Source organism: Lissotriton vulgaris, chromosome 2_1 (assembly GCF_964263255.1).
Source record: "Lissotriton vulgaris chromosome 2_1, aLisVul1.2, whole genome shotgun sequence".
NCBI lineage: Eukaryota > Metazoa > Chordata > Amphibia > Caudata > Salamandridae > Lissotriton > Lissotriton vulgaris.
The window spans coordinates 1,980,412,207-1,980,435,190 of NC_141687.1; the positions used below are offsets into that span (position 1 = coordinate 1,980,412,207).

The following is a 22,984-nucleotide window of genomic DNA, read 5'->3' on the forward strand; positions in this document are numbered from 1 at the left end:
GCACCCGCCATCTCCGCCGCACACACCAGGTAGACATGCAGAACCAAGCCCGCGCAAGTCCCACTGCGCAGCTCCCCAACAGCCGATGTTCTGTAGTAGGGGATCTCTGTGTATAGTCATAATCTAGTGAATAGTCCCGCCCATGTGCGTGGACCCCGAAGCAATCAAAAATAATCTCTTAAGTTGTCAAACAATGCAGAACTGCAAAGACACTTGAGAGAGAATTATTTAAAGACAGATAAGGTAGCCTATATCCACAGGCTACACTGTCCAGTACTTCAACTAGAAATTCCACCAAAACAACCACACAAACAGCACAGCTTGCCCAGTTTCCTCACAGAGAAACCTTGCCTCTACCAGCAAAAGCTTCTGGAATGATAGAGAGGAAGGTATGGACAGACAAGCCCCATAGGCTGCCATTATGTGGCTCAAATAGGATACTGTGCTTTTAAGAAAACTTTCCAGAACTCTCTCAGTATCCTAGAATGCACAGCAGGTCCCTTTTACTTTCAGTTCTTTTTTCCGGCTCCTGCAAGCAGGACCCTGGAGCATTGAGCTCTCCCTTTCAAGGGTTTATTTGGTGATTTTTTCACTTTTTCTTGTGTGTAGTGCTTGTTTTTAAGTACTAAGCCCTTTTTCTTCACTGTGTTGTCAAAATGCCTGGCTTATTTGACAATTGCCCAGAGTGTGATAGAAAAAAGGCCAAATCCGACCCACATGGAGTGTGCATCGTCTGCCTCCCATCTTCTCATGCCCCAGAGGAGTGTGAAATCTGCAAAACCTTCTCTGCCAGGATCCTTAGAGAGAGGATGAAGATCAGGCTCCAAGGCCTCGAGGACAGACATCAGAAGGCACAAGGTGGGTCAGGGCATGCTTTATCTGCCCATGCTGAGGCCTCTGGGGGGCACCCCAGGGGCAGAAAGTCCAGCAAGCGTCCCCCTACTCCGCCAGCGTCGATTGCGGCGTCGAGGGGGATGACAACGATCTGTTCCCCATCGCCCCGGGGCTCTGGGGAGAAGCAGCGTCGACGTTCGGCGTCGAGGGAGCCGAACAGACCACGTCGACAGCATCGTCGTCGACATCGTTGACGTCATCGTCGAGTTATCGACGCCAAGAAAAGGCCTGGCGTCGGCGCTCGCCGTCGAGGTGCCACCGCCGTTCGCCATTGGCGAAGAGAAGATCGGCGTTGAGGGGATCCTCGCCGTCGAGGAGGCGTTCGCCGTCGAGGAGGCGTTCGCCGTCGAGGAAGCGTTCGACGTTGAGGAGGCGCCACGGGTCGACGTCGAGGAGGCGCTACCGTTTGACGTCGAGAAGACGTTCCTCGACGTCGAGGAGGCGTTCTTCGACGCCAAGGAAGCGCAGGAGGAGTCCTGACGCTAGGAGGTCGCCGATTGGTTCGCCATCGTCGCCAAGGAAGAAGACAAAGTAACCGGGTTCGGTGTACTCAGTGGTGTATATGCCTACTAAACCTAGGACGCCTATCCCTCCTCCTTTGCCGAAGGGTCCGCCTCCGCCGGAACACCGCCTCGTGGGCCGGCTCCTCGTCAGTCACCCCCGCCTCAGCTCCCACCACCGCCTCTTCCCTCCGTTCCTCCACCTGTGCCTCCACCCAGGACGGCCTTGTTGCCACGCTATCCAACGCCTCCTAGGGGGACCCCTCAGCCGAGGGTCCCGGCTAGGCCGACATCGCCTGCTCCTGCGAGACCTGTGGATCGGCGGAGGCCGAGAACATCGCGCTCCCTCTCCTGCCGGAGAGGGAGATCGCGGAGCCGTGGTCGGTCGTCACCTCGAACTAGACGACGCCACAGGAGGTGCATATCCAGATCCCGCACAGGCTCTTCCACCAGGGATTATTCCCCAACGCTGTCGGAGTCTCCAGGGACGAGGGTGTCGCCGATTGACGATATCGTCTCCTTCCAGGAAGTGCTGTTGAGGGGTACGTCTAAGCTAGGGATCACGGTGACGGTGCCAACACTACGACGTCCGTGATCTTCGAGACACTTCACAAGAAGCATTTGTCTCGACCGCTGCTGCCGTTGGAACCCGGATTGGAGGAGCCCGCCAAGGAGTTGTTCCTCACTCCGGCGGTGACGAAGGCAGCTCCCTCCAGGCTCCTCAAGAAATACCGGGCTCCGGAATCTGACCCGGCTTTCCTTCGAATGGACCCAACTTCAGACTCCGTTATTGTGACAGCGGCTAAGAAGCAGCATGCCACCACTCCTTCTTCGACAGTGCCGCCTGATAAGGACAGCCGTTGGCTGGATTCAGCGGGCAGAAAGGTCTGTGGGACGGCATCTACCACCATGAAGGCTGCAAGTGCCGGGGCTCTGCCGGGGCGATATGATCATGCCCTATGGGAGTCCCTCCAGCAGTACGCTGAGCTCCTCCCTCGTGACAAGAAAGAAGACTTTCTGGAGATATTAAATGAGGGGATGATGGTGTCTAACCAGATCATCAGCGCGGCTGCTGATGTATCTCTTCTGGCAGCGCACGGATACTGCCACGGCATCAATCAACGGCCTCACGCTTGGATTCGCCTCACCTCACTCAAACCGGAGGCGCAACAGCGGGTGGCCAACCTGCCTTTCTCGGGGGAAACCCTGTTCGGCAAGCATGCGGACGATGAAATGGCCCGTATGAAAGCAGAAGCCGAAACCCTGACGGCTGTCGGGTTAGAGAAGCCTGAGAAGAAGAAGAACTACCGCCCGTTCCAGAGACAGTTCGGAACTTCAGGCAGAGGGCGAGGGCAGACTTCGGGACAGCAGCAACAACAACAGCAGCAGTTCCGGAAGCCCTTTCAGAAACGCCAGAGGGGCAGAGGAGGCCAACAGTCCGCAACAGCGACCAAAGGCCCGGCCGGGTCTAGGCCCTGAGCGTTTACTTCCCCTACATCCCTTACCCGCTCCGGTGGGGGGAAGCGTTCAATTTTTTCTGGCAGAGCGGAGAAAAATTACTCAGGACAAGTGGGTGCTGAATATTGTTTGCAATGGATACAGTCTTCGGTTCACCAGCCCACCTCCAGCTATTCCGCCGGTGAGCTCGCAGTTTCAGCTGCGCGAGCTCCAGGCATAGGCCGACACCCTATTAAAGAAAAGGGCGATAGAAGACATACCTCTGCCTCAAAGAGGAAGAGGTCTGTACTCACGGTTCTTTCTGGTCCGCAAGAAGGACAAGAACGAGTTCAGGCCCATTCTGGACTTGCGGCAAGCAAACAAGTGGATTCGCAGAGAGAGATTTCGCATGCTGTTGTTGCAGCAGATTTATCCTCAGCTGCAGCAGGGAGACTGGCTTTGTGCTATAGACCTACAGGATGCGTACTTCCATGTGCCCATTGCACAGAAACACAGGAAGTTTCTGCGATTCCAAGTCAACGCCAATCATTATCAATACACAGTACTGCCATTCGGGCTGAAGTCTGCGCCCAGGACGTTCTCGAAGTGCATGGCAGTGGTAGCGGCACACCTGCGGAAGAACAAGGTGTTTGTCTACCCGTACCTGGACGACTGGTTGATCAAGGCCTCCTCCTTCTCGGAAGCTCAAGCACACTTCCAGAAGACGTGCGTTCTATTGAACAAGCTGGGATTGCACATCAACATGTCCAAGTCTGTCCCGACTCCGGTCCAATGCATACAGTACTTGGGAGCCTCCATCAATACGCTGTCAGCAAGCGTGTCTCCTTCGGAGGAGCGACGTTTATCACTCCTTCGGAAGGCTCAGGCTCTTATGACCGCTCCAACTACCACAGTGAGGACGGTGTCTTCTCTACTGGGGTCGATGGCCTCTTGTATCTTCCTCACGCCTCACGCACGGCTGCACATGAGACCACTGCAGGAGTGCTTGGAGGATCAGTGGGATCAGAGGACTGGTTCTTGGGACGACACGATACGACTGTCTCTGCATGCTCTTCAGTCTCTGAAGTGGTGGTGTTTAGCGGAGAATCTCCTCAGAGGGGTTCCCTTCCACAAGGACATTCCGGCACAAACGATTGTGACTGATGCGTCTCTCCGCGGCTGGGGAGCGCACTCCGGAAACTTATGGATTCAAGGGACTTGGTCTCCGTCGGAGTCCACGTACCACCTTAATTTCCTGGAACTCAGAGCTGTTCACTTGGCACTGAAGGCCTTTCATCCGTCCTTTCAGACCAACTCTCTGCTTGTACAGACGGCCAATACGACCACAATGTATTTCTTCAACAAGTAGGGGGGCTCGAGATCACGCACTCTGTCGCAGGAGGCACAGGCGATCTGGCACTGACTTCTGGCCAGAGGACTGACGATAACAGCTACCCATCTACCAGGTGTGCAGAATGTTCAGGCGGACGCACTGAGCAGACTGATTCAGGAAAACCACGAATGGGTCATAAACGACGAAGTGCTAGGAGAAGTCTTCGCAAGGTGGGGGACTCCAGACGTAGGTAGATCTGTTCGCCACCACCGAAAACAGCAAATGCCGAGACTTTGCCTCCAGGTACTACCAACAGGGGACGTTGGGGAATGCCCTATGGATCGCCTGGTCGAACAGCTTTCTGTACGCTTTTCCACCCATTCCCCTGATTCCGGCGGTGCTCATCAAGCTGTCCCGGTCCAGGGCGCGGATGATTTTGATCGCCCCGGAATGGCCCAGACAGTGGTGGTTCACGGACCTGCTTCACCGGTCTCTCCTTCCTCACATACGATTGCCGTGCAGGCCGGACCTTCTCACGAAGTTCGGGGGGCAGATGGTGCACCCGAACCTCTCGTCTTTGAGTTTGGCGGCATGGTTCCTGAGATAGTGCAATATGGCCCTTTGAATCTACCCGAAGATTGTATGGACATACTGAAGGAGGCTAAGCGACCTTCCACTAGGACTTCTTATGCTTACAAGTGGAAGAGATTCTGCATCTGGTGCAAGTCCAAGAACTATGACCCTACGACGTGTAAGGAGGATGTCATCCTTCCTTATCTTCTACATTTGGCGCAGTCTGGCCTTAATTTTCATTCCATTAAGGTTCATCTCGCTGCATTGACTGCCTACAGGAAATGCCCTTCACAGACTTCCTTCTTCCAGATCCCTGTGATCAAAGATTTTTGGAAGGCTTGAAGAAAGTATTCCCTCCTGTCCGGCTTCCTTCACCTTCATGGGAATTGAATGTGGTGCTGTCCGGAGCCTTTTGAACCTATTCATAAGGCTTCGTTGCAGCACCTGTCCTGGAAGGCGGCGTTCCTCGTGGCCATTACATCGGCCCGCAGGGTGAGTGAAATTCAGGTGTTGTGTTGCTAAGAACCTTATACTGTATTTCATGCTGCTAAGGTTGTTATGCGCACTCACCCTAAATTTCTTCCCAAGGTTATTTCTGATTTTCATGTCAACCAGACTATAACTTTGCCTACGTTTTTTCAGAATCCTTCATCTCCAGCGGAAAGGTCTTTACATTCCCTGGATGTTAGGAGGGTGTTGAAATTTTATTTGGGTAAAACCAAAGATATTCGTAGGTCAGGCCAATTGTTTATCAATTATGGATCAGTCAGGACCGGTCTTGCTACCTCCAAACAGTTCATCTCTAGGTGGATTGTGTCCTGTATACAATTGTGTTACCAAAAGGCTAATAAGACCTTAGGGGGTAAACCTTAGGCTCATTCCACCAGGGGCAAAGCTGACACGACTGCTTTGCTACGTAATGTTCCAGTTGCAGAAATCTGCAAGGCGGCCACTTGGAAGTCGGTCCATACCTTTGCTAAGCATTATTTATTTTATTTATTTTTATTTTAAAAGTTTTATATAGCGCTGGCTAGACCCAGAGGTATCAGAGCGCTTTACATGGATTAGGATAGTATAAGGTAAACATAGTATAAAAGCATATAAAAGGTAAGGAAACAACAATGTGAAATATACAAAGTAAAAACAACATGAGCATTATACAAATCAAGACAGATAAACAGGAGCTGGAGCTATACATTTCAAGTAATTAGGTAGAATGGAGTACAGGAAGGACGACAAAATATTACTGATGGTATGGTGATAAGAGATCAGGAGTAGGACACATGTTAGGTTCCCCAATAGTAATTGAGGAGGTGGGTTTTGAGGGCTTTATTGAAACTGGAATAGGAGAGGTTACTGCGCAGGTTTTTTGGGAGGGCATTCCAGATAGTAGGGGCATTGCCAGAGAAGGCTAGGAGGAGGGCCCTTAGACCACGGGCCATTTATGTTTTCTGATAAAGCGTTTTACTAGATTCCCCCCAAAAGCATAGATGTCCTTCCAAACATACAGTGCCAGCGAAGACACCCACTGAGCTCGGATAGGGAGTTGCACTGAAACAGGAAAAGCTAAAAACACATTTGACCTTGCTTTGGCCACATAGCAGATCTAGAAGGTTATCTTGTCGCTCCACATTTTTTATAATGGACACTTCCAGGATAAACATCATCATAGGACCACTGAATATGACTGGCGTCCGACAATGCCATTTGGAAGGAACCAGAATCTCTCCCTCTAGTGGGATGAATGTAAAATTCATTTCTAGTATGTGACTTAGCTAGTTCTGATCTTTGTATTTTTGGAATTGCAATAAATTGTGTTTTCTCCTATACCTTCAAACTTTGGGGAAAAAAATACTCCATGTTTGAATAATGTTACAAAGCTGGTGGCCAAAGAAGTGAGATCTGAGCACTGATCAAAGACATTAATTTCTATTCCTTGTACAAAACACATAGCACCTCATCTACAGTTTGGCAGAGGAGTTACTTTGTCACAAACCTGATTGGCACCCTGTCTGCCTTATTACACGTGCACAGGATATCTGCCAATCGCTAAATCAGGCCCACAGTATTCTGATTGAGGGTAGATTTGGCTTGGCATACATACCTAAACAATGAAAACTTCAGCACATCCATGTTGACATGTTTGCAGCCGAGCTATTGCTTCCATCAGCCTTTCTTCACCTGGGATTGCTAGGCACATCCTATGTTTTTGGTCCCCTCTCTTTCCAGCATTACAGATTCCGTCCCCAAGACTGGTAGAAAACAGACTTTCTTGTAATAGAAGAAGTGTTTTTACTTTATTCTGGGTGTTCGACTGTAACAACAGATACCAGCCGACCAGGATGAAGAGCAACCTACAATTCCTTTCCCTGATCAAGTGTTCTGGAATCAGTAGAGACGCAGAAGTCTATCCATTGGATGGAAGTTGCAGCGGCCAACTCACCACTGTGAAGGCTCAGATGTGAAAAGAAAATACTCATTTCAAGTTTAAGTTATCACATGAGTGGAACAAGACCCAGAAGACCAGTTGTGTCAAGTTGTTTTGTCACTTGTCTAGCCTCCACATCTCTTGTTTGCATTTACTTTTACTACTCCAATAGCTCTTAAGAATGAAGAGGGTGGGAGTGTTGGCTACCAAATGGGAGGACGTGCCATGATGCCCACCACTCTGCTCTGACAGTGGTCTATAACCGTAGGAAGGACTTCCTCATTAGTCCTTGCCCCCTGGCACCACCTTGCTTCCATCAACCGGAGAGTAAGTGCAGTGACACTGGAGATTCCTTACTCTATTCAGATGCGGTCATCCATAGTCACAGCATCCACCTGGGTAGAAGTGCAGGGGGTTCCCTTGCTGAAATTGCAAAGCTACCAGGCTTGTGGTCCATCTACCATTGACATGCATTACAGATCACATTTGGGACAAAAGGAGTTAAAATGTCATACTCAGTCTTCCATTTCCACTGTCTGATTGCACTTGAACCTTGTAGGACCTGAAGAAATACATGTTTGGCAGCATTTGGCCACATGTTGGTTAGAAGAGTGCCAGGAGCAGGTCATCTTGTATATAGGTCCTCAACCAGGCACAAATGGGATGAGAAAGTAGACCCAGGAGGGAATTGTCAATTTCCTAACTTGCGAGGTTCATTCTTACTAATGGCCTTCACCTATGGATCAGGACCACTACCTCAAGTAGGGCAGTTTTTTTTGACAGATCTGTCAAAGATCATAGTTTTAAACCGGATTAAATATCAACTCATTTGAAAATATGAACTGATCCTAATAGTTTACTTGTCCAACACAATTAAAAAACACAATATTTGCAACACTTCTGATCTGCAAGTATGAAAATAATTAGCACAATTAAACCTGACTCCGCTTGTTGAGGGTGGTTCCACGAAGGGATAACTCACGCGCCACCCAATCAAGATGCTCCATCCAGTACTAGACACCTATCGCACTTTCAGAGGATTATGAAAGATAGTTGTCAGTTCTGCTAAATTCAGAGTAACACAAGTTGTGACTTTAGTATCTGGCTGGACACTTGCCGTGTAATTAGTTGAGCAGGTAAACAGTTTTTCAGGGAATGCAACGCAGAGTAAATAGGCGTCCTAGCTGCTAATGCATATGACAGACCAAATGAATACTTGTATTAGAACACCTGGTGCCACTAGTGAGAGCCCGAGCTGGGAATATTACAGAGTGAACTGCAGAAAATTACAGTGCGCTGATCCGTAAATGTAAGAATCTATTCAAACACCTGCAGTTTCTACAGACCTCAAATAACACGGCCAATAAAATAAGAACTATAAGAAGGTACTGTTCTAAATGATTTACCAAATGCTGCCAACTAGACAGTCCGAGGCAAATTCTCCAAAAGCGAACAGCTGTTCACAAAATATTCTGTGCCAATATGCTGTACACACACCTAGCGGCTGCGCAAGGGAGCCATTGATAAGGTAACCTATTAAAACAAATAGTGTGGAAAAACAAATGGAAAGAACATGTGTTAATGTGAAGGTAAGCGGCAAGTTCTGAAAGTGAGCTAGGTTTGCACACACAATAAATCAGCCTTTAAAGAGAGACCCCTGCCTGCTCCTATTGAGCAGGGGTCACCGGAGTCCACTGCAGTAGATTGTTTAACACAGCGAAGGAGTATGCATCAGCATGTTAGGACCCTCGGGCCCACTCACACTATGACTGAGAGCGCCAACACCTACCTGACCAGGAACACTGAAACCTGGCCATGATACTGCCCATAAAATCTGGTACCTGCCCTGTTGCTGACTCATGACTAGCTGCTGACAAAGAATGTATACTGTCTGGACACTGATGCCAGGACAGACGCTCTGGTTGGGCAGGCTTCGCTGCGAAATCTGTTCGCACAGTAGTGGTGTTATGTCTTTTTCTCCACCGCCGCTTTGGTGTGGGGATGGGCTTGCCATTCAATTCACTAGATTATGACTATACACAAAGATCCCCTACTACAGAAGGAGTAGTTTCTGTCCTGTAACTCCAGTTCTGTAGTAGGGGTATCTCTGTTATAGTCATAAGCGCCCGCCCTCCTCCCCGGTGGAGTAAGATGTTCATGTAAGGAATGCTACAGGTCTGGCATGTTACGCCTACAGAAAGAACTGAAAGTAAAAGGGACCTGCTGTGCATTTTGGGATACTGAGAGAGTCTGGAAAGTTTTCTTAAAGGCACAGTATCCTATTCGAGCCACATAATGGCAGCCTATAGGGCTTGTCTGTCCATACCTTCCTCTCTATCATTCCAGAAGCTTTTGCTGGTAGAGGCAAGCTTTCTCTGTGAGGAAACTGGGCAAGCTGTGCTGTTTGTGTGGTTGTTTTTGTGGAAATTCTAGTTGAAGTACTGGACAGTGTAGCATGTGGATATAGGCTGCATTATCTGTCTTTAAATTCTCTCTTAAGTGTCTTTGCAGTTCTGCATTGTTTGACAACTTGAGAGATTATTTTTGATTGCTCCGGGGTCCACACACATGGGCGGGACTATTCACTAGATTATGACTATAACGGAGATACCCCTACTACAGAACTGGAGTTACAGGACAGAAACTACTCCATCCAGCACAGGCGCGCTAGAGCTGGGGAGGCCGCGCGCAGGCTCAGCATGCTCTCAAGGAGGGCATGGGGAGTCAGGTCCAGCCATCCAGGAAGCACAAGCTGTCGTCTAGCTCCACTCAATTAGCGCGCGACAATCGGGGTCACGCATGCGCTGGATACAACGGCGTCGCCTACAGTGGATGACAGTTCCCTGTAGGGGTGCCATGGAAAGCCGAAAGAGAAACTAGAGCACTCACAGGTGCGTTGCTTTGCCTGCTACGTGCCTACCCTACAGCGGCAATTTTAGGATGGGAAATATTAACGTTCATGGAAGTCCAGGCAGAGTGGCACAAAGAAAAAGAAGCTTTGGCGTAATGATGTAAAATTCCACAGAAAGTATCAGATATGCAAAACCAACGTGCAGTATATGTATAGGCTTGGCCTACCTCCGGCATGAAGCAAGCGGCTCCAGGGTAAGTTCGGAGCCGAACAAGCAGTCGGGCCTAATGCCCACCGGCCCCGACCTGCATTGAGGAGGCAGACGCTCCAACCGGCGCTGCAGTGCTGCAGAGAGGTAAGCACTACTACCCCTGTCACCACACTATTCAACAGTCATTTCAACAATCAAAGTCATTTCGTGTACGAGGGGACGCTGCCTGCACAGACTCCTGCCATATTTGAAACACAGCCCTAGGGCAAGTTTGCCCTACCTGCACAGCTGTGGTATTAACATCTCTACCACACGGGAGGCATAAGGGCCGGGCACACGGGGCACCGGGGGGGGGGGGGGGAGAGGTGCGGGTGTCTAAGCGCTGCCATGTGGACTCTCCCTGTGTGCTGTGCTGGTCTCCTGCTTCACGTGCCCGGGGTTGTTTTGCCCTATGCCGGGCAGCCGCCGGCTCTGAGGGTCCATCACATCTCGGCGGGCAGTCTATTGTAACAGTACAATTGTGTTTCGTACCACAAAGCCCATGTACAAGATAAGGAACGGGTACAATTCACCCCGCTTTGGAGGCCACAGTAGCCCCATCAGTCTGAGTCTGTGCATCGCAGAGGGGATGCTGTGTTTCAGTTTCTGTCATGTGAGGTAACCTGAAGGCTGGCGGACCTGGCTTTGGTTATACTCCAGCAAATCGGGGAGGGGGAGAGGGGGGGTTTGGGAGGGAGTCCCTGCTCTCCAGGGCCTGCTTCTTCTCCGTCCATGCCGGCCCAGCTGCCGCTGTTCCCAGCGCCTTATCGGGCATTCCTGATCGTGTGACCTTGAGCACCGGTCCCCCTCAGCCGCCGCTCCTCTGCTCCCGCCCTTTTCCATCACTGCCCCTGATTGCAGCTTCATGCCATGCTGCGCTCGAGGAGCTGATCGTCGCTTTACAGTGACCAATGCTAGCTGACCAGGGCTCTTTTATTTTTCGTCTGGCCATCAGCATCACTGTTACACCGGAAGTGCTAGAACGCCACTCAAAGCGCGTGAACACTAGACAGGCATTGTTTAATCTATAGAAGAGGCTCGGGTTATTGTTAATTATTTATACGAGCGTCGGACAAAGCAAAAGAGATGAACTGAAGATGCTCTGAGGCCTGTGTGTGGGGGGCTCTGTGTGTGGGGGGCTCTGTGTGTGGGGGGCTCTGTGTGTGGGGGGCTCTGTGTGTGGGGGGCTCTGTGTGTGGGGGGCTCTGTGTGTGGGGCTCTGTGTGTGTGTGGGGCTCTGTGTGTGTGTGAGGCTCTGTGTGTGTGTGGGGCTCTGTGTGTGTAGGGGGGCTCTGTGTGTGTGTGGGGCTCTGTGTGTGTAGGGGGGCTCTGTGTGTGTGTGGGGCTCTGTGTGTGTGTGGGGCTCTGTGTGTGTGGGGGGCTCTGTGTGTGTGTGGGGCTCTGTGTGTGTGTGGGGCTCTGTGTGTGTGTATGGCTCTGTGTGTGGGGGGCTCTGTGTGTGTGGGGCTCTGTGTGTGTGTGTGGGGCTCTGTGTGTGTGTGTGTGTGGCTCTGTGTGTGTGTGTGTGGGGCTCTGTGTGTGGGGCTCTGTGTGTGTGGCTTGGTGTGTATGTGGGGGGGCTCTGTGTGTGTGCGTAGGGCTCTGTGTGTGCGCGCGTGTGTGGGGCTCTCTGTGTGTGTGTGTGTGGCTCTGTGTGTGTGTGTGGGGCTGTGTGTGTGTGTGTGGGGCTCTGTGTGTGTGTGTTGGGGGCTCTGTGTGTGTGCGTGGGGCTCTGTGTGTGTGGGGCTCTGTGTGTGTGGGGCTCTGTGTGTGTGTGGGGCTCTGTGTGTGTGGGGGGGCTCTGTGTGTGTGGGGGGGCTCTGTGTGTGTGGGGGGGCTCTGTGTGTGTGTGTGTGTGTGTGTGTTGGGGGTTGTGTGTGTGTGTGTGTGTGTGTTGGGGGCTCTGTGTGTGTGTTGGGGGCTCTCTCTGTGTGTGTGTGGGGCTCTGTGTGTGTGTGTGGGGCTGTGTGTGTGTGTGTTGGGCTCTGTGTATGTGTGGGGCTCTGTGTGTGTGTGGGGGGTTCTCTGTGTGGGTGGGGGGGCTCTGTGTGGGGGGCTCTGTGTGTGTGGGGCCCTGTGTGTGTGTGTGGGTGCAAATGCAAGAGGTCTTCCATATGCAAGTGATTAAGCTATTGGCAATATAAATGACAATGCCATTTATTTATGATTTAAAAAAAAAACAGAAATGTCATGAACAATGCCAATAGCTCTACCTTTATTAATGCCAAGACCATTGCATTGTAAATGCTTGTTAATACATATAATTCACCCCTATGGTAGACCCTGGACCACCCAGAGGGCAAAGTGCATTTATTTAAAAAGTGGAAATGTATTTTTAAGTTTGACATGCCCTGGTAGTGAAAAACTCTACTACTGCAAGGCTGATCTCTTCCATGGGGTAACATTGGAATTACCGTATTACATTTAATAAGATAGAACTTCCAAATGAGAACACATTGTCAATTAATGTTTGCTGTCTTTGGAATTGTAATGAAAAATCCTCTCGAAAGGTAAAGTCGGATTTTAAATTACATTTTGAAAATGCCACTTTTAGAAAGTTAAACCAAAGGGGATGATGGACGGAGTGTTGAACATTGCAAGCACTCACCCCCAGTCAACTGATCTGGGTTTAATCCATCATCATTCTTTAGCTCAATCGCCACCCCACTTCAGACCTGGCCATATGCAAATCAGTCGGACTCTGTGCCACATGGGAACAGTCCAGCCCGAACTGCCAAGCCATGTCTTACCTGGACAGGAAACAAGCATCCTGGGACTGGTTTCTGGCTAATCAGCCGTAATCAGGCAGGCTAGCTTGAATCCAGTGGCAAAGTTAGCAAGGGACTCACGTCTCGGCATACCTTGCCAACTTAGGGCGAACATAGTGACTGGGGGTGAATGTTTGACAACGTTCAACATTCCGTCCATCATGTTTTTGTGTTGCATTTTCACCTTCAGTGGGAAGGGTATGCCCATACGTGGGTCCTGTGCTCACTACGCCACTGGAGTCAAGCTATTCTGGCTAATGAGGGCTGAAAGCCCGAAATCTGTTCTAGGATGCTTGATTCTGGTCCAGGGAAGACATGGCCTGGCAGTTCGGTCTGGACTGTTCCCATGAGGTACATGGTCAAGACTGATTTGCATATGGCTATGTCTAAAGTGGGGTGGCGTGGTGAGCAAAATAACAATGGATTAAACCCAGATCTGTGATTGGGGGTAAATGTTTGACAATGTTCAACATTCCGTTCATCATCTTTTTGTGTTGCATTTTCACACTAAGTGAGAAGGGTATGCCCAGACGTGGTCCCGTGCTCACTACGTCACTGGAGTCAAGCTATCCTGGCTGATTAGGGCTGAAAGCCTGAAACCGGTCCTAGGATGCTTGATTCCGGTCCAGGGAAGACATGGCCTGGCAGTTCGAACTGGACTGCTCTTATGAGGCACAGGGTCAAGACTGATTTGCATATGGCTATGTCCGAACTAGGGTGGCGTGGTGAGCAAAATAACGATGGATTAAACCCAGATTTGTGACTAGGGGTGAATATTTGACAATGTTCAACATTCTGTCCATTATCTTTTTGTGTTGCATTTTCACCCTAAGTGGGAAGGGTTGCCCAGACGTGGGTACCGTGGTCCCTACACCACTGGAGTCGAGCTATCCTGTCAGAAGAGGGCTGAAAGCCTGAAACCAGTCCTCGGATGCTTGATTCAGGTCCAGGGAAGACATGGCCTGGCAGTACGGCCTGGACTGTTCCCATGAGGCACAGGGTCAAGACTGATTTGCATATGGCTATGTCTGAACTGGGTTGGTGTGGTGAACAAAATAACGATGGATTAAACCCAGATCTGTGACTGGGGGTGAATGTTTGACAATGTTCAACATTCCGTCCATCATCTTTTTGTGTTGCTCTTTTAGAAAGTTGGCATTTTTCTGAATTAGCCATTTAGTGCCTGTAGCCTGTCACTGGGTCAGATGACTATTGGGCTTTGTGTATTTCTCCTAGATAGTCGCACACAATATAGGGCCTATGTTTACTTGCATGGGCCGTCACTGGCAGTATGAAAGGTCAGAGCGGGGTACAGCCTACTTACACTTGAATAGGCTGTGTGCTGCCTCCACACAAAGGACTGCATAACCCCTGTATGTAGTCTGGATCCACGACACGGGAGACCGGAAACCTGTGCATGTCAAATGTAAACATTTAGAAGCTTCTCCCACTGCACAGGAGGCACCGGGTATAAATATTGAACCTCAGACAGCAACTCTTCAGTACACTTCTAGACCTGTGGAGAGTCTGCCAGGAAGAAGGACGTCCGCTCTCCTGGACGTCCGCTCTCCTGGACGTCCGCTCTGCTGGACGTCCGCTCTGCTGGACAGCCACTCTGCTGGACGGCTGCCTTGCCGGATGGCTGCCTTGCCGGATGGCTGCCTTACTGGACTGCTGCCCCACTGGACTGCTGCCCCACTACCCTCCTGCCTGGGTCAGAGGAATTGAACCTGCACCTGAACCCAGGACTCACAGAAAGGCTAAAAAGACTAGGTTGCTGGCCTCCTATTCAGAGCCAAAGTGACATACCAGGCTGCCAGCTACCTAAACCAGCACTCCGATCCAGCTGGAGTAAGCCCCTGACTCCCAAGAGGTGCCCCTCAGGTCCTGGAACCTTGGTGTGGCATCAGTGGAGCTGAATTGAAGTATTTGGGCTCCTCGCCACCGTGAATGGGCCAGTTGGTGCCAAAAAATTGTCACTCACACTGCCTGCCAACGTGAAGTTCCGTCAGCCTGACTCTTCGCGCTACCGCATTGACCGCTCGCAGGGAGCACCACTGCAAAGTTCTGGCCGACCGTTGGCGAAGACAACGGGATCTTTGCGCTACAGTGACGATAGTCTGCGGCACCAGGCCTGCTCTTCGTGCTACATCAAATACCATCTGTCTCTGTGCGACCTCCTCCACCCTGAACGTGACTCTTTGTGTTGGACTGAGAAGATAACTTTACATCAGGATTAGCCTGGTCCTGTGACTGACCGGTGTTTCATTCCGGTTGGCCTAAATGTGTGGCTTTTTGCCAGTCTTGGACAACCAGCTAGCCACAAGTGGTGCTTTGGGCTTTTTGGCACTATTTTCACTTAAATCTTTAAAATTGCATATCTCCGATTCTGCTATTTGGATTTTTGTCATTTTTTATTTTCAAAAACCTTTATTGACAAAGTTGCAGAGATATAATACATACTTGCATTGAATCGGAGCACAGAATACATAGTACATTTACTGTTAAAACAGAAATCCAGTAAGTCAGATCAGCATGAGGTAACAACTTTTACAGACACCACAAGGGCACATTTGGGCAACAAACCACTGCAGTGGAAAATCATATAGATTACGGGAAAAAGGAGCAGGCCTGACCGTAGGGGAGTAAGGACAGTGAAAGGAGTGGCTACTGACCAACACGAGTGGCCACCATGGGCTTAAAGCAGTCAGGGAGCGCGGGAGAGGCAGAGTGCCTCTGGGGTGCACAAGTATGGAGGTATGTCACTAGGGGGCCCCCAAATATCAAGCAGGCGAGATCTAGCAGGCATGGGATCCCAGAATTCCGATAGTATGGCCTGGCAGCGTGATGCATCCTTGAGCCATTGGGCGAACTTAGGCGCAAGTTTGCGGCCCCAGCACATGGACACCCGACGTCGCACAAGGACAAGCAGCATGGCAATCAATCAGCAGGAGGGGACTGGGCAATATTTAACAAAGATTTGGAGGCATAGCGAGGGATCAGGCTGAACAGGAGAAGAGGTGATTTCAGATATTGCAGTACAAACCCCCCGCCAGTAGTCGGAGACCTTTGGACAGAACGAAGCAAGATGGGAAGAAGTCCGCGGCAGGAGCAGAACTGCGCAGGCATCTGTCACTGGGAATGAGTCCCAATATGTGAAGCTGAACAGGGGTGTGATAGAGCCTGCACAAATATTTAAAATGTTTGAGGCACAGGCAATAGTTTGGAGATAATCGCTTTGTTTGGTTGCAACAGTAAAGCTAATCGGCCCGGGAAATATCCATACCGAGGTCCTCGCCGCATGCCAAACGAGCGCGGTCAGTGGAGATGGAAGTGGCCGCCAGCGTGAGGGCATAGAGTTTGGTAACCAACCTCCTAGGAGTGGGAGACGAATATAAGAAATCGAGTGTGGTCATCAAAGGAATGGGCTGGGGGAACGTGGGATACAGCTCCCTACAGATTGCCCGCAACTGATAAAAAAGTAGTGTCTCCATGCGACCAGAATCGGCAGCGGGAGAATAGAACGGTCCCCCAGGTAGAGATCCGCTAAAGTTGTCAGACCTAGGCGGGTGGCATGCTTAGCCATACCAGAGGGCTGAAGAGGAGGGAAGGCAGGGTACAGAACAATCGGCATCGTATCTGCCAATAATAACGGAGCATCGGACAGATGGCGTAAACCATCCCAGGCCCAGCGCAGAGTCTCAACCGTGTCCACTTCAGTGCGTGGGTGTTTGGTAGGGGAAAACAGGGTGGTAGCGAGCGGCCATGGGCCGCAAGATCAGCTTCAACCGCCACGTGCGGCTGGAATGGAGTGGGATGGATCCATAAATGCAAAAAACTGGCCTGAGCACATAATGTGTAGAGCTTAAAGTTTGAGGCACCCAGACCACCACACGACCTGGGTTGTCTACCAGCCCAAAATAGAGAGATGATCAGCGAGCGGATCATATGAAAAAAGTGGGCTGTGAGAGGGACAAGGATTTTCAGGAAGTGATACAGGGATTTTGGGAGAACCACCATCTTGCCAATGGCAATACGGTCTGCCAACAATAGAGGAAGCCGATTCCAGTGGGGTATCTTGGACTCAAGCCAGTCCAGCACATGACCAAAGTTAGCCCTCCAGAGTTCATCCACATCCCAGATACCCAAATAGCGAGTAGGACCAGACACCCAGTTGAACGAGTAGTCTGGGGCATAGGACTCTGTGGCGTCCGTGAGAGGAAAGAGAACGGACTTACTCCAATTCACTTGGATACCAGAGTATACACCAAACCGTATGATCTCGAGCACCAAGGGGGTGAGATTTTTTGGGGGGGTAACGAACATATAATGTAATATCGTCCGCGTACATGAAGATCAAGAGGGCACAGTTGACAAAGCCAATGCCCCTCTGAGTATGGTGTTGTCGAAGTCTGGCGGCTAGGGGCTCCATTGCCATGGCAAACAACATGAGCGAGAGCGGGCACCCCTGGCGGGTGCCACGCCCTATAGGGATGGGGTCAGAAGTCTGTCCATTAATCCGAAGACGGGCAGTAGGGAGAGTATAGAGGAACAGTATCTTGCGTATGAATACAGGGCTGAAGCCAAGGCGTGGGAGAAGAGAGAATAGGAAGGGCCACTCCAGGGTATCGAAGGCCTTGGTGGCATCGAGAAGAGCCGCCACTGCCGGGAGAGCTGGATTTATCTGATGGACGTAGAATATGGTCCGAAGATTGTGTGAAATGGCCCGTCCAGGAATGAAGCCGGACTGATCAGGGCGGCAATGAGAGGCATGAGAAGAAGAAGGCGCAAGGCGATTAACTTTGCAGAGATTTTGTTGTCCGTGGTAATAAGGGACAGGAAGCGGTAGGAGTCACGGCATTCAGGGGGTTTTTCCGGCTTGAGGAGAAGTGTAAGCATAGCTTCATGGAGCGATGGTGGGAGGAGACCACGCTTGATGGAATTGTTATACATAGCTGCCAGGATTTTTGTCGTTTTGATCTTGATTTATTTATTAAAGTTTGCTGTATGTTTTTTTCTTAATTGATGTGGGATTTTTCTTGTGTAGTGCTTTCACTTTATTATACTGTTTGAAGTGCTGCATAAATACTTTACATATTGCCTTTAAGTTTAGCCTTACTAAACTGTGCGAAGGTACAAGAGGGTTGAGCACAGGGTAAGTTGGGGGTTTGCTTGTGCCTCACCCCGGCCAAGATTTGTGGTTGGTGCTTGAGTAGGGTTTCACCCCCTCAACCAACAACACGATCTGCCTATGGCTGAAGACATTCCTCAGTGTTGCCTCCTGCACTTCTGTTGAGTTCTTATTTGTCACCCTTCCATTCTTCTTGAGAAGGAAGCAGAAGATGGTCTGTTGAATTCCAGCTTAAAATCCCTTATTAGTGATCTCTCGAGCGTCTCTATTATCCTGCCAATTGCTGCTCTCTTCCACTCTCCGCCATGTAACTTCCCATAAGGGGTGTGGACCCACACACTGTTCGGTCCAGTGCTCCACTCCCCTTTCCAAAGTTCTGTTTCCCTCAAACACTGCAAATCTAATAGATTCACATATATATAAATAAATGCGGCGATAAAGGAAAATAAAAAAGTTTCACCACATTTTGATGTCGTCTCCTCTTCGTATCCCGTGGTGAGGCTGAGTTTGGAATATATATATATATACACACACACGCACAGACGCCCTCTTTTCTCTCTCCCCTTATCTCTCTCTCTCCCCTTTTCTCCCTCTCCCCTTTTCTCTCTTTCCCTCCCCTTTTTATTCGCTCTCCCCTTTTCTGTCTCTCTCTCCCCTTTTCTGTGTGTCTCTCTCTCTCTCCCCCTTTTCTCCCTCTCCCCTATTCTCTCTCTCCCCTTTTTTCTCTCCCCTTTTTCTCTCTCTTTCTCTCTCCCCCTTTTCTCTCTTTATCTCTCCCCCCTTTTCTCTCTCTCTCTCCCCTTTTCTTTTCTTTTTTCTCATTGTTAACATATCTGCAGCCCCGCTGCCCAAATTACTCACTGAGCAGCCTTCTTACTTAGGTGCAAGAATCATAGACGCCCACCGAAATGTATAATAAATTGAACCCGATTTCTGCACATAAGAAAGATATCAAACCCACCCCCATCATAAACTGTGTGAGCGCCATACACATAACCCAGATATCCAGACCGTGCATAAGACCACTTGAGTTGGAAGCATGTGCCCACCCAACACAATGGGTACCAAAGGACTGCTCTTAGTGTAGCTCACCCACTAAGCCCAGGCCTTGCGTGCACCCCCAACACGCGCGTAGTCATCGTCCAACACATCTGTCCTTTACTCCCTTACCAAGACAGCAGGATCCCAACGTACTTCCGTCCGAATGTTAGGCAGAGAAATAAAACATGGCTTGTTTGCTTTAGATAGCAATGCCTCCATTTACAGCACACTCCAATAAAGTATTTACTTCCAGATGGCAGTGCAGAGGTATCATTTTAGCGTGAACCTTGTTTGTTCTACACAAATATTTATTCAGAGTGATGGTAAAGAAAATAACCCTCCTATGCCAAACACTTGACGCACGGCCTGAAATGTGCTGTAAATGGACAATGCATTCTTCTAGTCCCTCGTGTTTCGAACACACCTCTGCTGAGGATGTTTGTGCAGTCCAAGACCCCCTGCCGTTGGGAAAGACCCGGTCTTCCGGTTTGTTACCCAATGTACTGCATTTTCCAGCCCCTCGCGACAACGTGGCTTCAGAAGGACGTGTCTGTCTCGCAGCCAATCTAACCCGGGGCAGAAGTATCTTTCTCCTTTAAGAAAGTCTGTCGCTCCGGAAGTACATCTCCCCTTGCAAGACATCGATCTCTCTGTCACAGGATATATATTTTATACATGCTCCCACCTGTACTAGAGAACTCTACCTACCTTATCCAAAAATGTTGATGGTCTCCCTCTCCTTGTCAATCAATCCGCCCTGAAATATACTTTGATCTACAGTAAATAAGTGAACAATTAACATTGATGTGTCAACATTACGTGCGATGGTCACCGGCATGGCTCGCGGGAGAGTGGGCTGCGCAATATTAAAAAAAAAAAAAAAATTCCTTGCCACCGGGTCCCGCGTCTCTGCTCCTGCTTCCCTCTCATCAGCCTCGAGGAACAGGAAGCACAGCCAGGCTCCCCTGATCAATCACAACGCTGCAATGCACCATGGTGATTGGTATGAGCGTCCTGGTTCGATGATCAGTCAGGGAATGGGGGCATGGGCATGTTCTCCTCGCAGGCTGTAATGCAGCGTTGTGATTGGTCTGAGTGCCGTGACACAGTGCTCAGTGAGGGGCTGTAGGGGTGGGCATGTTCTCCTCGCAGGCTGTAATACAGCCTGCAGATAACAGGGAAAGTGCGCATGACTGTTGTGGGCAGTCAAACAGTCATGGGCACTTAGGAATGGGCAAACCACTTCTCCCTTGCCCTGCTCCGAGAGCAGAGCGGCCATGCCGGTCCACAAAGCAGTACGAAAACATAACATGATAATAACTCTAAGTTCCTTTAATTTGTACTGCTTAAAAGCAGTGGGGTGACGCTCCTCTGCCATAGCGGAGGAGCCGCCCTCGATTACTTGTCTGTGCATGCATGGACTGAGTAGGCATACTGTAAAATGCGGAGTGCGGATGCTGTGAGAATGTGATGATGCAGGGAATGCTAGTGTCTGCATCCTGGTTGAAGTCTGGGAGCGCTGGAGGATGAGTGGAACCCTCACAGGACCTATCTGCCATGATGGTAACCCATGGGCTGAACATGGAATAAAGAACTTACCTCCCACTTGAGTGGTTGCTGAATCTTGTATGGAGACCTTCTTCTCCCAATACAACATTGTCACCTGTATGTTCTCTTGGACCAGTTGTTATTGTAGGATTTGACAGGTGCGCAGTACTAGAGGCAGAGTACATTTGTGATCGTCTTGTTTGTGCATGTGATTGAGTGTACTGGAAGGTAACTCATGTTAGATTGTTGGCTTTCAGATGTTTCAGTCTGTGCATACCCAAGGCTTTCATCATTGTGTATGTGAGACCCTCTGAAATTAATGCAGCTTCCACAGTGCGTAGTACTGGGTGCAGATTTATGTTCTTTCTTTGGTCTGACACTTGATCCTATTAATTTAATCACCTGATATGACTGGGCATTGGGCGTATGTGTGTGAGAGAGTCATGAATTGTATTGTCCTTGTGTGCGTTGCTTTTGTGGGATAAAAAAGGTGCGAGTTTGTCTTGTTGTTTCACGGTCATTTTTGCATTGGTTTTGAATTGGTCCTGTGTGTAAGGAAAGGGAATGAGATAGTGATGTCATATCTGGTTTGACCTGCATGTAAGGAAAGGGGATGATGTAGTGACATGATGTATCTGTGTATGCTTGGACTGAGCGGGCTTGTGGTAGAATGTTGAATGTGGATGCTGTGAGAATGCGATGAAGTATACAAAAAAAGTAATGGATGGGATGCTTGAATTAATCTTGGCCACTGGCAGTTTCTCGGGGCTGCACCCTATTCCAGCATTATTTTGTGCACTATGCCTCCTCAGTTTGTACCCAGCCATATATATGGAAATCAGTCTTACCACTGCTCCAATGGGAACAGACCAACCCGAAATGATGGCTCTGTACCAGAACGCAAGCAACCTGGGACCAATTTCTCCATGACACATTATGTCACTGAGACTAGGCTATACCTGGCTGATGAGCCCTAATCTGAGCAAAACCAGTCTTGGTTGTTTGTGTTCCGGTTCGGCGAGGACCTGGCTTGGCAGTTCTGGCTGGACTGTTCCCATTGGAATAGGTCAGGACTGATTTGCATGTGACTGGGTTCAAACTGAGGTGTCATTGTGTGCAAAATAACTATGGACTGGGATATGGCCAGAGAAATTACCAGTGGCTGAGATTAACCCCTTCCATGCGGCCGCGATTCTGCGCCTGTGTGGCAGAATCGCGATTGGGCGGGTTCATGACGGCCCCCAGCCGTCATCAGCACACAAGCACCGTAGTGCATGACGGCTGGGGGCCGTCATCAGCATGGAAGGGGTTAATGCAAGCATTCCATGCATCACTTTTTATATTAATTAGTGAGAATGTGATGATGCATGGAATGTCAGTGCCCGTTTCCTAGGTGAAGGCGAGGATCTAATTACAACTGAAGGGGAGAATGGAGCCCTAACAGCACCTTTCTGCTGTGTCTGTCACTTGAGGGCCAAACGTTGAAAAGAAATTCTCTTATTCCTGAATTTCTCATTACTCTTGTATAAGACTTTGTTCTCCCATAAAACATTTGTCTCTCTCTCTCACTCTGCTGCATATGCCCCCTTTAATTATTTACAAATCTTGGCACATCTATACAAGAATTATATCTGCCATTGCCTCAAACGCACCTCCCCTTACTTGAAGTATATATACTTTCTGTAAGGTGTCCTTCTTGGAGGAAATGTATCCCCCTTGCAGATATTATAACATCCCCCTGCTGGTACAATCACTTATTTTACATGAAGCACATACCCCTTGCAGGGAATGTATCGTTCATGTGGGAACTTTAACTCACATTTCAGGAAGTATTTCTCCCAATGCAGGAAGCAGGACTTTCTTGCAGTAAGTTAATCATCTCTTGCAAGAAGCCCATGTCTCCCTTTAGGAAGCGCATCTGCTTCACAGGAGTTCTATTCTTCTTGCAGGAAGTGTTTCGTCTTGCAGGTAGAAATCTTCATGCAAAGTATTGCCTGCCGTTGAAGTGCAGCCTTTTTTAAACATTATTTTTGTAGTTTTAAAAAAAAATAACAATAATAAAGCAGCCCCTTGCAGTCTGATATGCTTTGAAAAGCCAGTTTCAGCTTACTTTGCATGAAGCACTCTTCTCCTGCAGGCTGCTGTATAAAGTACCTGCATTGCAGCTTCCCTTCTTTATATAACTTTGCGGGATGTAGCTCTGCATTAAGAAAGTAAGTCTTTGTGCAGG

At 49.5% G+C, this 22,984-nt stretch overlaps 1 protein-coding gene across 1 annotated transcript in view; it reads left to right on the forward strand.

Moving 5' to 3' along the window:
• Positions 1-22,984, forward strand: part of ELL3 (elongation factor for RNA polymerase II 3) — a 259,380-nt gene that overhangs the window by 89,880 nt on the left and 146,516 nt on the right. The window lies entirely within an intron of this gene.